The sequence below is a fragment of the Triticum aestivum genome, chromosome 5B, assembly GCF_018294505.1.
Source record: "Triticum aestivum cultivar Chinese Spring chromosome 5B, IWGSC CS RefSeq v2.1, whole genome shotgun sequence".
NCBI lineage: Eukaryota > Viridiplantae > Streptophyta > Magnoliopsida > Poales > Poaceae > Triticum > Triticum aestivum.
Window position 1 is genome coordinate 464593687 of NC_057807.1, and position 14395 is coordinate 464608081.

The window sequence follows — 14395 nt, forward strand, 5'->3', positions numbered from 1 at the left end:
GCCCCCGCGGCGCGTCGAGGAAGCGCCCGCGAAGCCAGTCGCCGCCTCGCGCAGGGGCAGAGCGAGCCCGCGCTCTCCCTCCAAAGGCCATCCTTTTGCGGCCTTGCCTTAAATTCCCAGCAGCATCTGTTTGGTGATATTTGGATACTGTAATAAGTACATTCTCCAGTGTTCCTTTGCTGGCGACAGAGCGAGCACGTTTGTTAATCATGTCTGAATAAACCTTGTTACGCTCTTCCTGTTATATACTCTTAACATCTGTATGTATGTACTACCTCCGTCTAGGTGAATAAGTCATTCACGTAGTTCTAGATCATCGATTTGAGCAATTAAATATGTGTTATATATCATGAAAAGTATATCACTAGATTTCTACACGAATGTAGTTTTTAAATATATATTTTTTGTCACATATAATACATATTTAGATAGTTAAATTGTCGACCTAGAACTATGCGAATGACTTATTCACCGAGACGGAGGTAGTACTGTATGTTATAAATCGTGCAGAAAGATTGAGTTTTATAACGGCCCAGTCAAATCGTCCAAGCCATGGCCATAGAGCGCACAATATCCAGCTGTTGCGAATGGTGTCATTTATTGGAAACTGGGTGCAATCAATTCTGTCTACTCCCTCCGTCACGGTATAGAAGGCGCGCTTGGAAATTCTCTGGAACCTAGGTGGCTATCTATTGGTTGTGAGATGGGCTAAAAAATAGCATTCACACTATGCATGCATATAGAAATAGTACTCCGGAGTACTAATTAGCTACTAGAAATAAATGCAATGCGCCCTAAACCTTGTCTATTATGGAAAAGCACGCAAATTTTACTGTGCCTTCTAAACTGTGACGGAGGAAGTAAGAAAGTTCCGGAGCCTTTTGATCCCGTGCTAGATTAGGCTGGTCATAGTGAGAGTAACTTAGCAAGTAACATAGCCCATTTTAAGACAAGTTTGCTTATGTGGCATAGTGTTAATGAGGAAAGAGGTGTTTGGAGTAACATAATATGTTAATGTAACATAACACAACCCAAAGCAAAATGAGTCTATAATGTAATAAATGCTATCATCTATGATACTACTTGTATGTTATTTTGCACTATGAAGGTAGTAACAAAGCTAGTGTCGTATGCATGACACTAGTCTAAGTTACTCCCCACTATGACTAGCCTTATAGATGCTGGGAAAGTTTGAGATTTTGCCTCGAGAAGAAGCCGTCAATCTCAATTTCTCCCAGCCTACTTAAACCACTTGGTCGTGTTGCAAAGGATGGCTTGAGCAGAGTTCAAAGCGGGGCTTCGTATGATGACCACGAATCATTTTTGCTCTTCGAGCGAGTTTTCGACTGCGTGTCCTTTCTTTTCTCCTCCAATACAAGAGATTTCTTCAATGTAGGCGTGGATTTCTAGACCTCCTGTGTCACCAAGGCTATTAATCTTGTCCAGAAGGTTTCAACTAATGAGAAAAAGGGTTGTACTATTCTTCAGAATCTTGGAAATTGTCCGCTTGAGCAATTTTCAAGCTTTCTCAGATTCCATGCAAATCCTAAGAATATTTTCCGGCCTTTTGTTGACAAGATTCTTGATCCGCTGTTGGAATTGTTGGTTTTACTTAATTCACAAGCAAATTCTATCAAGCACAAGCAGGCAGGATCCACGTTGAAGATTGCTCAAGAAATTTTGTCAAACGGACTGTTTCATCCACAACATCTTAGTGGATATTTTGGGCTCAAGAATTTGAAAGGTATTGTCAAGGATGTCAAAGGAAGCTACCATAGGCATCTATTTGAGCGATTCAAAGGAATAAAAGCAGAAAGCAAGGCTGTATTGCTTGCTGGGTTCGGTTACTTGCTTCAATTGTTTGTTACCAGGGCTAGAAATCAAAGAACATCTTTAGCACCAAGGGGAACATCCTTCAAAAGCCCACAAAAAACTAGCGAGGGCTGTGAAGAACCCCAGCAACAAGGAGAATCCATTTTTGAAGTGTTCATGCAATTTGTGGAGCCTTTGATGTTAGAATGTATATCATATTCGCAAAAGGACTTCTCTGATTTAGGAGTCACAAAGCTAGTAGAAGTTCATTGCATGCTGAAGTCCATCAATGAAATGCTAGCAACAGTTACTGAAGAGAAAATTTATGTCCCTACAGAGGACACCTCAGAAGGATCTTATCTCCAGTTCTTGCAAGAAATTTACAGGGTCTTAATCTTGATGGCTGAAAAAAGTATGATTTCTGGGTGTCAGCTCTGCATTTAGAAGATGCAAACGTTAAGAAGATGCTGCCTTTAATGTTTGTGGAGATTGTTGTTGCAGTTGGTCATTTTCTAGAAATAGAATACAAGGTCATGGGGAGTGACCTTGTAAAATTATGGTCAATGATTTTTGCTTTGTCTGCTATCAATGCATCTTCCAAGGACATCAAACCCTGCTTCCTACTAACCTCAAAGATTTCAAGCCTTTCGTCCCAAGTGATTCGTACATTTAGTGAGCTTCGTCAGGTCAGTTATGTCATTTTTCAGTGATCACCTTTTTCTTTATTTTTTATATGCTTCTTATGTTCTGCTTTTGTGTTCTTTCGTTGCCTATGCCAATGGTTATATTTGTGCAATGGGATGTATATTTTACGAACTACTGAATAGATTTTTTATTTTGAATCTGATGCTTCTCTTTTCTGTCTTGTAGGTTGCGCACTCCATTTGTACGCTGTGCAATACTGTGAGAACATTCAGAGCTGTTGCTGGTCCTGATGTAGTACCAGGACCGTTTTCTGTGGTTTCTTTATCCTCACATAAATGTTTCGAATCACTGGCAACATTGCTGAGCTCTCAAACACTGAGGGATGCTATTTGTACTTCCATTAACTCAGAGGGTGTTTGTTTTCAGGGACTTATTGGCTTAGGGACTTAAAAAAGTCCCTATAAGTCCCATCTAAACCAAATAGGAGGGACTTATAGGGACTTAAAGTGGGCATTTGGGACTTATGAAATAAGACTCTCAAGGAGGGACTTATAGGGACTTATAGTTGTAATATGCTCTTATAGGGACTTATAAGTCCCAGGAACCAAACAGGTAGGGACTTTGTAGGGACTTGAGACTTATAAGTTAGGACTAAAAAAAGTCCTAGGACTTATGAACCAAACAGGGCCTCAATGCCAGAAGGACAGTCTAGTCGATGCATAGAGGAGCTTACAGTAGATCTTACAGATACATTGAAATGGATGAAAAGTTGCGACGAGGTTGTAGATTTGGAATCACAGGGAGAGCCCCGCTTGGCCGCTTGACGTCCAGGCAGTCGGTTTTTCATCAGAGAGCTGAACTTTTTGGAAGGTACTTATCTGAACTATACACAAGCGTGCTTGACTCAATAACTGTGACCGCTTCAAATACCACACTGGTTGCAAAATCTGTTGAAAGGTTGGTCAACACAATACGTCCCAACTTAAGTCAGTTGGTGAGAAATGAATCAATTAATTCAAGTGAGTTCATTTCTTCAGTTGTAGGAAAGAACCTATCTAACAAACAATGTGCCAACTGGCAAAAGATTCCTAGTTTGTCTTGGTTTTTTGCCTTCTTCTTTCGCATATATACATCATGTAGAAGTCTGTATCTGCAATCTGTTGGCCTCATGCCTCCAGATTTAGCAATAGAAGCAACAGAATTAGTGGGGAATTCATTCATTGTATGCTGCGGAAAGGAATGGACAAATGCATCCAATATTATCGCTGAAGGCTACTTTGCTTGGATTGTTGAAAGTGCAGGCTCCCTTTTGGAAGTCATCGAAATTTTATCACAGTCCCTTCCAAAAAACCAGTCTGGTTTTACTATGCTTTTTTACACCCTTCATGTGATGGCTCTGCAAAGACTCGAAGACCTTAACAGGCAGATTAATGCATTTGACTTTTTGCTTGAAGATGGCACACAGCAGTTTGATACTGAGGATAGGGGAAACACTGAGTTATTAAAGGATCCTTGCTGTCTGGAGGCTTCTCGACTAACCAGTTTTATGATGAACTATGTGAGAATATTATCTTCAGGAGGAACCGATAGTATTTCTTCCTGGGGTACGTATGAGTATATGCTCTTTAGATGAAGATTCTTTTCATATAGCAACTTGGCGGCTTCTGTGTGAAAACATTGATATTTGGAGTTCTCATGCATCCAAGGACTTAAAGAACTTCTTTTCGAACCTGATAAAGTTTTCTTTTGTTCAAAAGAGGTCATGCAATGAGGAGAGTAGTGACTGTCAAGATTCATACAGAGAAATAACCTTGCATACTATTTCGGTGGAGCTTCTTTGTGATACTATCATTTATGACCAAAAGGTTTCATTGTCCCACTCCTTCCATCCAAAGAAAACTTTCTTCAAGAATTTACCGTGTGTGCTTATATTATTAATTCTGCTTTGATGACAATGATATGTTTGTTTCGAAGTTTTAAGTTTAGTAGTTTCTTCTGTTTGTTCTTTCCTACTTGGTCTAATTTGGAACGATTCTACTATTTCACAGGTGTTATTAAAGAATTTGGCATCAAGTTTTTGCAGTGCTCTCAAGAAATCAATATCTTCTTTTATCACCAGAGGAACGACTCGATCTTAACAAATAACCATGCTTAATCCACTGGGGAAGGACTCGATCTTAACAAATAAGCATGCCACACCGGGACCGTACGTCAGAGCCGCAAACCTCATCCAGCCACCGTACCGGTGCACCCATTGGCGCCGCGGAGCATCGCTGGCAGATGCGGCGGCACACTGTTTCGTTCCTCCACCTTCTCTGGCCGCTCACGCGCTAGACCTGCCGACGATCATTAGCCGGCCGCCGCCGTCGAAGGTCGACTGCTTCTGTTCTAACGAGAGGAACGAGTGAGGGAAGATGAGTGACAAAATCAGATCTTGAGGGGCCGAACAAAAAAACACCAAGGACTCGCGGCGGTTGCCCATGAACTCGTGTGTGTGCTGACGTGGACGTCACGGTGTACGCGAGCAGTACGTGAACGCGTAGCCCATGACTGGTTTCACAAGTTGCAGGACCGTACTGACATAGTATTTGCAAGTTGCGGGATCGTATTGGACCAGTTTGAGAGTTTAGGCACCATTTTGGTCCTTGCCAGCGAGTTCAAGGACGGCCGATGCATTTTACTCTTCAACCAAAACCTGATCTAGCTGAGCTCAATTTCAGGACTAGGCTAGTACACTGATATATTTGGAGAAAAGGCTCAAGGTGAGCCCGACTTTGCATCGGCCGTCAACGATAAGGAATACGCACTAGTAGAAAAAGGATCAAATGTGAAGCACAATAGTGCCGGTTGGAATTTCAGCCGGCACTAATGTATACACTAGTGCCGGTTCGTGGCGGCGATCAATAGCACCGGTTCGTGGTGAACCTTTAGTATCGGTTCATGCCACGAACCGGTACTAAAGAGGCTGTGTCAGCCCGCGGTCAGGCTATGGCTCCACCACCACCATTTAATGCCGGTTCGTACCACGAACCGGTACTAATGAGGTTATGACAAGCTGTTTTTTAGTCCCACCTCGCGAAGTAAGAGGGACTAGGAGCGGTTTATAAGCCCTGAGTGCAGAGACGATGAAGAAGAGGCTCAATGCTCACGTTGCTTAGCTTCAAGCCATCAGGAATACGGTAGACTGCATGGAGCTATGCGCAGTGCAGTTTACACTATTCCGAATGGCTTGAAGCAAATTAACGAGCATTGCACCTCTTTTTTATTTTTAATAACTTATTACAACTCCAGAGTTCTTCTGTTATGGCAAAAACAAATTGCACGTCGATATTTCTTTTTTTTAAGTTATAACTCCAGACATCAAGTTTTGCAGAAAAGAAAAAATAGCAGAAAAGAAGAAAAACTATAGCTGAAAAGAAATGTCGCCGCCCCCCGCCGCCCCGCCGCCTGTCATCGTCGCCGCCGCGCGCCCCCGCCGCCCGTCGTCGTCGCCGCCCCCGCCGCGCCCGTCTCGTCGCCATCCCCGGCCGCCGCCGGCCCGTCTCGTCGCCGCCCCGCCGCGCCCGTCTCGTCGCCATCCCCGGCCGCCGCCGGCCCGTCTCGTCGCCGTCCCCGGCCCCCGCCGCCCGTCGTCGCTGCCCCCGCCACCCGTACGCGCCCGGCCATTCCATACACACACACGCATACACACACACACTACACACACACACACTACAGACACACACACATACAATATCTAGTTTATTTTTAGAATGTTAGAAATGTTATCATCGATTAATTAGAAATATGTTAATGTTTAGTTGAACTAATTGAATTAATATATAGAACGAACTAGTTTATTTTTAGTAAATGCTTAGTTGAACTAATTGAATTAATATAACTAGTTTATTTTTAGTAAATGCTTAGTTCAACTAGTTGAATTAATATATATAACTAGTTTATTTTTAGTAAATGCTTAATTAAACTAGTTGAATTAATATAATAACTAGTTTATTTTTAGTAAATATAATGCTTAGTTGAACTAGTTGAATTAATATATAGAACTAGTTTATTTTTAGTAAATGCTTAGTTGAACTAGTTGAATTAATATATAGAACTAGTTTATTTTTAGTAAATGCTTAGTTGAACTAATTGAATTAATATAACTAGTTTATTTTTAGTAAATGCTTAGTTCAACTAATTGAATTAATATAACTAGTTTATTTTTAGTAAATGCTTAGTTGAATTAATAGAAGTAGTTGAATTAATAGAAGTAGTTGAATCATTATGTGCGAATACTGTGAAGACCAGCGCGGCCAATGCGACAGAAATTTACTTGTTGATGGTAAGCGATTCAGCATCAAGCTGAATGAGACTTTCGAATTCGATACAGTAAGTCACAACGACAAGTCTGTTTTTGTAATTAAGCATGACTTATATATGCTTCATTTGCCTGACTTATAATTTTTAATTTTCACTATTCTACTAGTGCATCTCCTGCCATGCAAGAATTTTTGTCTTGGATAAGATAGGTTTCAAAGATATGGAAACTATGGAGGTAAAGAGAGCTTACCTGAAAACTGAGCATGATGGTTATACTTTCAACGTCAAAGTATACAATGCACACACGTACACCTATTTTGAATGCAAAACTTGGCAAGCACTATGCAAGGCTTATGCATTTGAGCCTGGTATGGTTATCACCTTTGATATTCGTTCGGAAGATGATATTGAAGGTAATAGAGACATATGGGTCGATGTGCAGACGCCTCCAGTTCTACCATTATGTGAGTTCTTCTCAACTATATTTTTGTCTTTGATATTGCTTATTCAAAAATAACTGACAACTAATTTCTATTGACAGCTTATCTCCATTCAACCAAACATGTCGGGTGCTTGGTAGACAGGACCTACTACTGTCCCGGCGCTGAACTAAACTGCGAGGAGATAAGTCATTATGTTTTATGGCTTGAGAATTTTCATACTGTCAAGACAAATTTTCTTCCTACACTTAGAAATGTTAGTACTCAAAACGTGCGACCAATAGTGATGGTATTGAACTACGGTCACATCTATTTAGGAATGATGGTAAGATATTTACTATTTGTCATCAGTGCATATTTTGCATACATATTTTTTTGCTAAACTTTCATTGCTAAGTATATTAATTAAGTACTATACGATGTTCTTCAACAGGGACTCCCGATGACAGTTGTGCCTCAGGGGATCGAGTCTAAAGGTCAGATGTCAATTGTTAGCTTACGGCCAAGATATCCTGCATTGCACATGAATGCATTCAAGATTTCTAGAAGCGATGAATGCTTAATAGTGAAAGATTGGAGGAAAATTGTTAATGATCACAGAGAAGTACTAGGGGTAGCAATGAGAAGCGCAGCCCATGATTAGGAGACAGGTTCATCGGCATGCTACAATATGATCAATCAGGAGAGCTATACATGTTCTATGCTATTTTACCAGAGAGAGAGTAGCTAGCAGGAGTGATTTAGCTAGTTCTTCATGCTACTCTTAATTAGTACTTGTCCTTTCATGTCCGTGTTCTTCGTTCTGAACTTAAGTGATTTGCTTTTGTGGTGTTATATATGAACGCTTATATCATGACAATCATGTTGAACTCGATGATTGGTTCTACTAGAAATTCTATATATATATATATATAATGTGTACAATGTGTAGTATCGTAAAATACCAGCAAACGAAAAAGAATTAAAATGGAAACACAAAATTAAATGAAAAAGAAATCATAAAACTAAAAAACCCCAAACCTTATAGTACCGGTTGGTCTTACCAACCGGTACTAAAGGGCTCCAGGCCCCCGGAGCTGGCTCATGCCACGTGGTTGCCCTTTAGCACCGGTTCGTGCTGAATTGGTACTAAAGGGGGGGCCTTTAGTGACCACAATTTAGTGCCGATTATGTAACCGGCACTAAAGGGCCTTACGAACCAGTGCTATTGCCCGGTTCTGCACTAATGACGTAAGCACCAGCTTAGAAAGGGAAATAGAAACATAAAAGAAGTTGGGATGATACAAGGTGCATAGGGGGGGGAGGGGGGGCAACTTGAAGGCAACTACAAGAACAAGCGTCGCTGCCATCGACCACCGCTACAACCAACACCAATGAACCAAACTAAGGTCAAGGAAGAATGGCAACATCGAGCATGCATCATGTCACTGACTGCACCCAAAGGACCAAAGGGGCCAGACCACAATCTGTCTCCACTGCCACAAAGGGCCTCAACCCTTTCAACCTGGCTCGAAGGATGTCGCACCGGCGGCCGACAGAGCGGTTCACCAAAACCCAGATCAATGGAGCCCAAACTGCCAATAGAGAATTAGTAGGAGCGAACCCACAAGCATGAGTAGCCTTCCACACGAGCATCATCGCCGACTGCGGCTAAGACATATCGCCGAATGAGAGTTGTCGGATGAAGGCGCTGAAGCACGAGGAACGGCGAAAATGTGCAACACCAAGCACCGACGAAGGGTAGGCTTTGTTGAAGCATAGGGCTCCCGCTAGACAACGTACTGCCACCACTGTAGAGGGGACCCTGATGCTCTCTTGCCCATACGAGGTATTGATCCGCCAACGGCGGCGACATGGACCCACCATGGTCGTAACCACTACGAGTTGCCGAAGATTAGAAGCACACCATCACTTGTCGTCTACAAATCCACCACTATTCCCCTCCCCCCCCCACCCTAGCAGTCCCGGGTGATGCCTTTCATGAAGGAGCACAACACCGGAGTGCCACCGCTGGGCGAAGCAGGGGACCAAAGTTTTCACTAGCGCTAAGCAAGTAAGGGAGGGGGGGGGGGGGTTAGTGCTAATTACAAGTCGTGAAGGCGAGAGAAGATTGTGAGCGGGGATGAGAGAAGAAAATGCTACACCTACAGATATGACCTATGGAATTCAATTCTACAAGGTGACGTGGTGTTTTGTGATTGGAATCAGAGGGAAGGGGAGCGATTAGCGCAGTGGTATAGTTTAGCATTTTGAGTGAGTTTAATTTAAACCTTGAATTTATACATGTAGTCAAATTTAAACCCTAAACTCTCGGTCCCTGAAATTCTGTATCCTGAGCTCTCAATTCCCGATCATTGCAACCCTCAGCTAGTTTTTAGACCGGGATTGCTGACGTGGCCATGGTCAATCTGCGATCACTGAATAATTTTGACTTAAACAAAACCAAAGTGGATTCCGCGCCGCTGTTGTCGACGAGAGACAAACTTGGTCACCAACCTCTCATTCATCACCGTGAAGGCAGCATTTCTCACCAGACCACCCCTACCAGCAGCTCGCCATGATGCGGCCGCCGCTGCTCTACACCACACCATCACGGTAACGCATGAGGCAAGCATAGACAGGCTGCCCTGTTTGCCGTCGCGGCGGTACCGCCGGTGCAGGGCTGATCCGTGCGGCGGGCACCACGCGCGCCCTGCAAGACCGTGCCAGAAAGAAGCCCGTCGACCAACACGACATCGATGGCTCTTCTCCGGCGAGTCATGGCGGCGCCCGGCCAGACCTGTCGACGTAACCACGTTCATGAAGCACTTCGTAGGCGGCTTCGGGAGCACACGGAGCTTGACCTGGGAGCAACTAAATAACGAGCGCTCCTTCGGAAGCCTCGCAACGATCATCGTCAGTTGGCACGCTCACAACCATTCGCCACGTGTCGCGCTCTGGATACTCCCTTCGGATTTTGTTTTTTTATTTTTACGCACGCGTTTTCGGCTTTTTAAACATTTTTTTTCATTTTTTTAACGTTTTGGTTTTCTACCGGTCTTCCCTAGCTTTTCGACCAAAATTTTTTTTTCGAAAAAAATAATTTTTTTGCGCAAAAAAATGCATTTTTTTTCGCGAGAGTCACGATTTTGTTTTCGCGAGAGGCACGGTTGTGCTTTCGCGAGAGGCACGGGCGTGCCTCTTTCGGAAAGAAAAAAAATACGTTTTCTGTTTTTTTTCTTTCGCGAGAGGCACGGTTTTGCTTCCGCCAGAGGTACGGTTGTGCTTTCGTGAGAGGTACGGGCGTGCCTCTTTCGGAAAGGAAAAAAACTCGTTTTCTGTTTTTTCTTTCTTTCGTGAGAGACACGGTTTTGCTTTCTCCAGAGGCACGATTGTGCTTTCGCGAGAGGCACGGGCGTGCCTCTTTCGGAAAGAAAAAAAAAACACGTTTTCTATTTTTTTTTCTTTCGCGAGAGGCACGGTTTTGCTTCCGCTAGAGGCACGGTTGTGCTTTCGCGAGAGGCACGGGCGTGCCTTTTTCGGAAAGGAAAAAAACGCCTTTTTTTTTTTCTTTTGCGAGAGGCACGGTTTTGCTTCCGCCAAAGGCACGGTTGTGCTTTCGCGAGAGGCACGGGGCGTGCCTCTTTCGGAAAGGGAAAAAACTCGTGTTCCCGGTTCGGTTTTTTCATCGGCTTTTCTCGTCCGGTTTTTTTCGTGAAAAAAAAGTTCGTCAAAACCTATCAACATGAGATCTAGTTTTGAAGATCTCGACGCGAGGAATCCAATGGCGAAAGTGGTTTGAGATTTAGACGCACGGTTTAAGAGATAAAACATTTTGAATAAACGGATCTACGAAAAAAGGGAAAACTTCCAGGTTGCGACAAGTGGCGCACAGGCAGCGCGCCACTTATCGCAACCTGGGGAGTTGGAGTGATCTCCGCAAGGATTACTCCTTAATTAGTGATTTCGGCTTGACCTAAGCCGAGGATGTCGGTTGCCTGCGGAGCCCGCGCTGGGGCGTACCCGCTGACCCATGGGGCCCACCCCGCAAAAGAATATATGGATCCGAATTCAGGTAAAGCTCGCCCTGTGCTGCCTGAAAATAATAAATAGAGCAGCCGACCGGGAGAGAGAGAGAAAGAAACAGAATCAGTCCGCCTGATCTGTGCTCGAGAGCCTGCCGTCGTCGCACCGTACCATGGGGCTGCTGGCACTCAATCGGCTCATGTCCATGCAGCCGGATCGGCGTCGCCGGCCAACTCAAGGCCGTAGTAAGCCACCCGACTCTCACCTCCCTACCTCGGCTTATTCATCTCTGCCAAGCCAAGTGCTACCTTTTTCTTTTTGCGATGGATCTGTAGTCTGTTCAACCTCTTGCCAAGAGAGCTGGGCGGCCAATTGCACCGGAATTATATCTGGCCATGGGCTGGGCCGGGCCGGGCTTGGGCCGGGCCTGAAAAAGCCCACAGCAGAAAACTGAGGCCCAGGCCCTCCCAGGCCCTATCATCGGGCCTACTTTTCAATCCCAAGCCCGGCCCATCTGGTGAAAAGCCTTGAAAAGCCCTTAGGGCTTAGGGCCGTGGGCCAGGCCTCTTCCTTAAAATGCCAATATGCCAAGCCCAAGCCCGTTCAGGCCCTGCTAGTGGGCTCAAAACTTAGGCCCAAGCCGGGCCCACGGGCAAGCCCATCGGGCCTAGGCCCTGGATTTTAGGGTCGGGCTGGGGTGGGCCGACAGGGCCGGGCCTGAGATGGCCAGGACTAGCCGGAATACATGTTTTCGGACAGAAACAAAATTCCCACACAAATCCCGGCATAAGATCAATGATACAGAATTTAGATGTGCAATACTTATGACACATCTAGATATGCTTTAGCAAAACTGAAACAACTACTCTATATTCTATCTTTTGTTTTACAGTTTTGCTAGAACTCATCTAGATGAGATATAATTTGGTCTCATTCGCCTTTTATAGTCATTGGATGTGATGCTATAAGATGCGTGTGTGCTGATGTGTATTGTATCTGTTTTTGTTTTCAAAGTGAATGAGACCAAATTATATCTCATCCAGATGAGTTCTAGGTACTCCTTTTGTTTTATTCCTTCAGTACCTCTTTTATTTTTTTATAACCAATGCGTCGTCTATTTTAGATGGATTGCTGGCTTCATCCGTGGCTAAAAGGAAGGACTCACCCTGCCTGCACGATGACAATTCTCAAATTGTTAAAAAATCGAGATATTCAGGACCATCCCTTCCAGAGGTTCGCCATAAAATGCTCATAATTAATGGCAACTTACTTATATTGCAAGTAAAATATCACTAGGACGGTTCTAACTTGGCAAATTGGTGGATCAATACTAGTAGCTAAATAAAAAATATCTCTTGATACAGACTAGAGTTCCTACTTTCCTAGCTATAGCTATCCCCATACAAGTTGCTTCAACTTCTTCCTGTGTGATTGTGCCACCTCTGTGCTTTTGTTGGTTGACTTCATTGTAGTGCTCCCGAATTCCAGTAAAAAGTTATATGCTCAAAGTGCATACTCATTTCATTATAGTTTAGACATATGTTCGTGTCACTTTCACTGTTGCTGATAAATAAAAGAATCCAACAGCTTTTATCCCCTCTACAGTTTCAATGTTCGGACATAATAACTACCTTATTGTTCGTGTGTCACTTCATCTGTCTTATTTTTTTTCCTTTTCAAAATTTAAGCAACTATCTGTCTTTGCAATTTCGAAGATGGTTTTTCTCTAATGCTTGTTCATGCAGGACATATGGCACTATATACATTCTCTGCTTCCTCTGCGAGATGCTGCACGTGTTGCATGCGTGTCTCATTCATTTAAAAGTTATTGGAGACGTTTTCCCAATCTCAGCTTAATTAGGGCAACCCTGGGTTTGAAAGGCGGGGTGTATGGAATGCCATGTAAAAAAGCGATAGATCTTGCAAGGAAAACCAACGACATCCTAGAAAACCACTCAGGCATTGGCGTTACAATACTCAAGCTTGAAATATGTGATTTTCTCCTTTTCAGCACCTCCTATGATGATCTCGATTGTTGGCTTGGCATTGCGGTTAAACTAGGGATTGAAGAACTTGACCTGGGGTTTTGTTCTCATGCAGCTATGTACAACTTCCCATTCTCACTTTTACCTAGTGGGTGGGGCAAGTCGATTCGACAACTTCATCTCGCCAACTGTGCCTTCCGTCCCACGGCTCGACTTAACTATTTAAGAAGTCTGACTAGTCTGGATTTTGATTATGTGCATATTACAGAGGATCAGCTAAGGCACCTTCTTTCCAGTACAATTCATTTGGAGAAACTAAGACTCGTGGCATGCAATGAGTTAATTGCTCTGGAGATACCTAGCTTGCTGCATCGGCTTAGCCACCTGGTAGTCAACAAATGCGGATATCTGAAAGTGATAAGGTGCAAAGCCCCTAACCTCTGCAGTTTTGAGTATATGGGTGCCTTGCTACAACAATCACTTGGTGATTCATTGCAATATCTTGACATTCGTGCTTCATATGGGGATGTTGTTCATTATGCTTGTGCCAATCTTCCGCATATGGTGCCAAATCTTGAAGCTCTTTACATATCTTCGTCCTATGTGGTATACTCTTATAATCTTGATTATTAGATATCAACATTACGCAACAAACACTAGCAACTTGTATTTTTCAACGATGATTAATCTGAAGTATTTTCATGCAGAGGGATGCGATGGTGGCACCTGGAAAGTTTCTCCATGTCAAGCAACTGCTCATTGGGGTTTTACCCCCAGACTATGATTATTTCTCTCTGGTTTCTTTTCTTGATGGGTGTCCTTCCTTGGAGACTTTCATGTTGTATGTAAGTCTACAAATATAGTAAAACCATACGCACACAACTTGTAAACTATGTACAATATATACACCCCTATTGCTATGTACGGTTAAAGGAACTTCCTTTTCTGAAATTATTCTACCCTCTGCCTTAGAATAGTGTTACACACATATTTTTATATATCTGGTCGAGCCATGCATTAGTTTCAGTATATATTTTATCTTTTCACCGTTACTATTGATATTATTCAATGCAGGTACAGTGGGGGGACCACATGGAGCAAGAATCAGTTTTAGGAGATTCTTCTCATGATCTAAGACAGATGCCAGGACACTTGTATAGGAGCATCAAGGATGTGCAGATCATTGGCTTTTGTTCTGCAAAGAGT

General features: G+C 43.4%; 1 pseudogene; it reads left to right on the top strand.

Annotated features, from left to right (window-relative positions):
• The first annotated feature begins 587 nt into the window (after window positions 1-587).
• Window positions 588-3641, top strand: LOC123114880 (uncharacterized; annotated as a pseudogene).
• Window positions 3642-14395: the final 10754 nt, after the last annotated feature.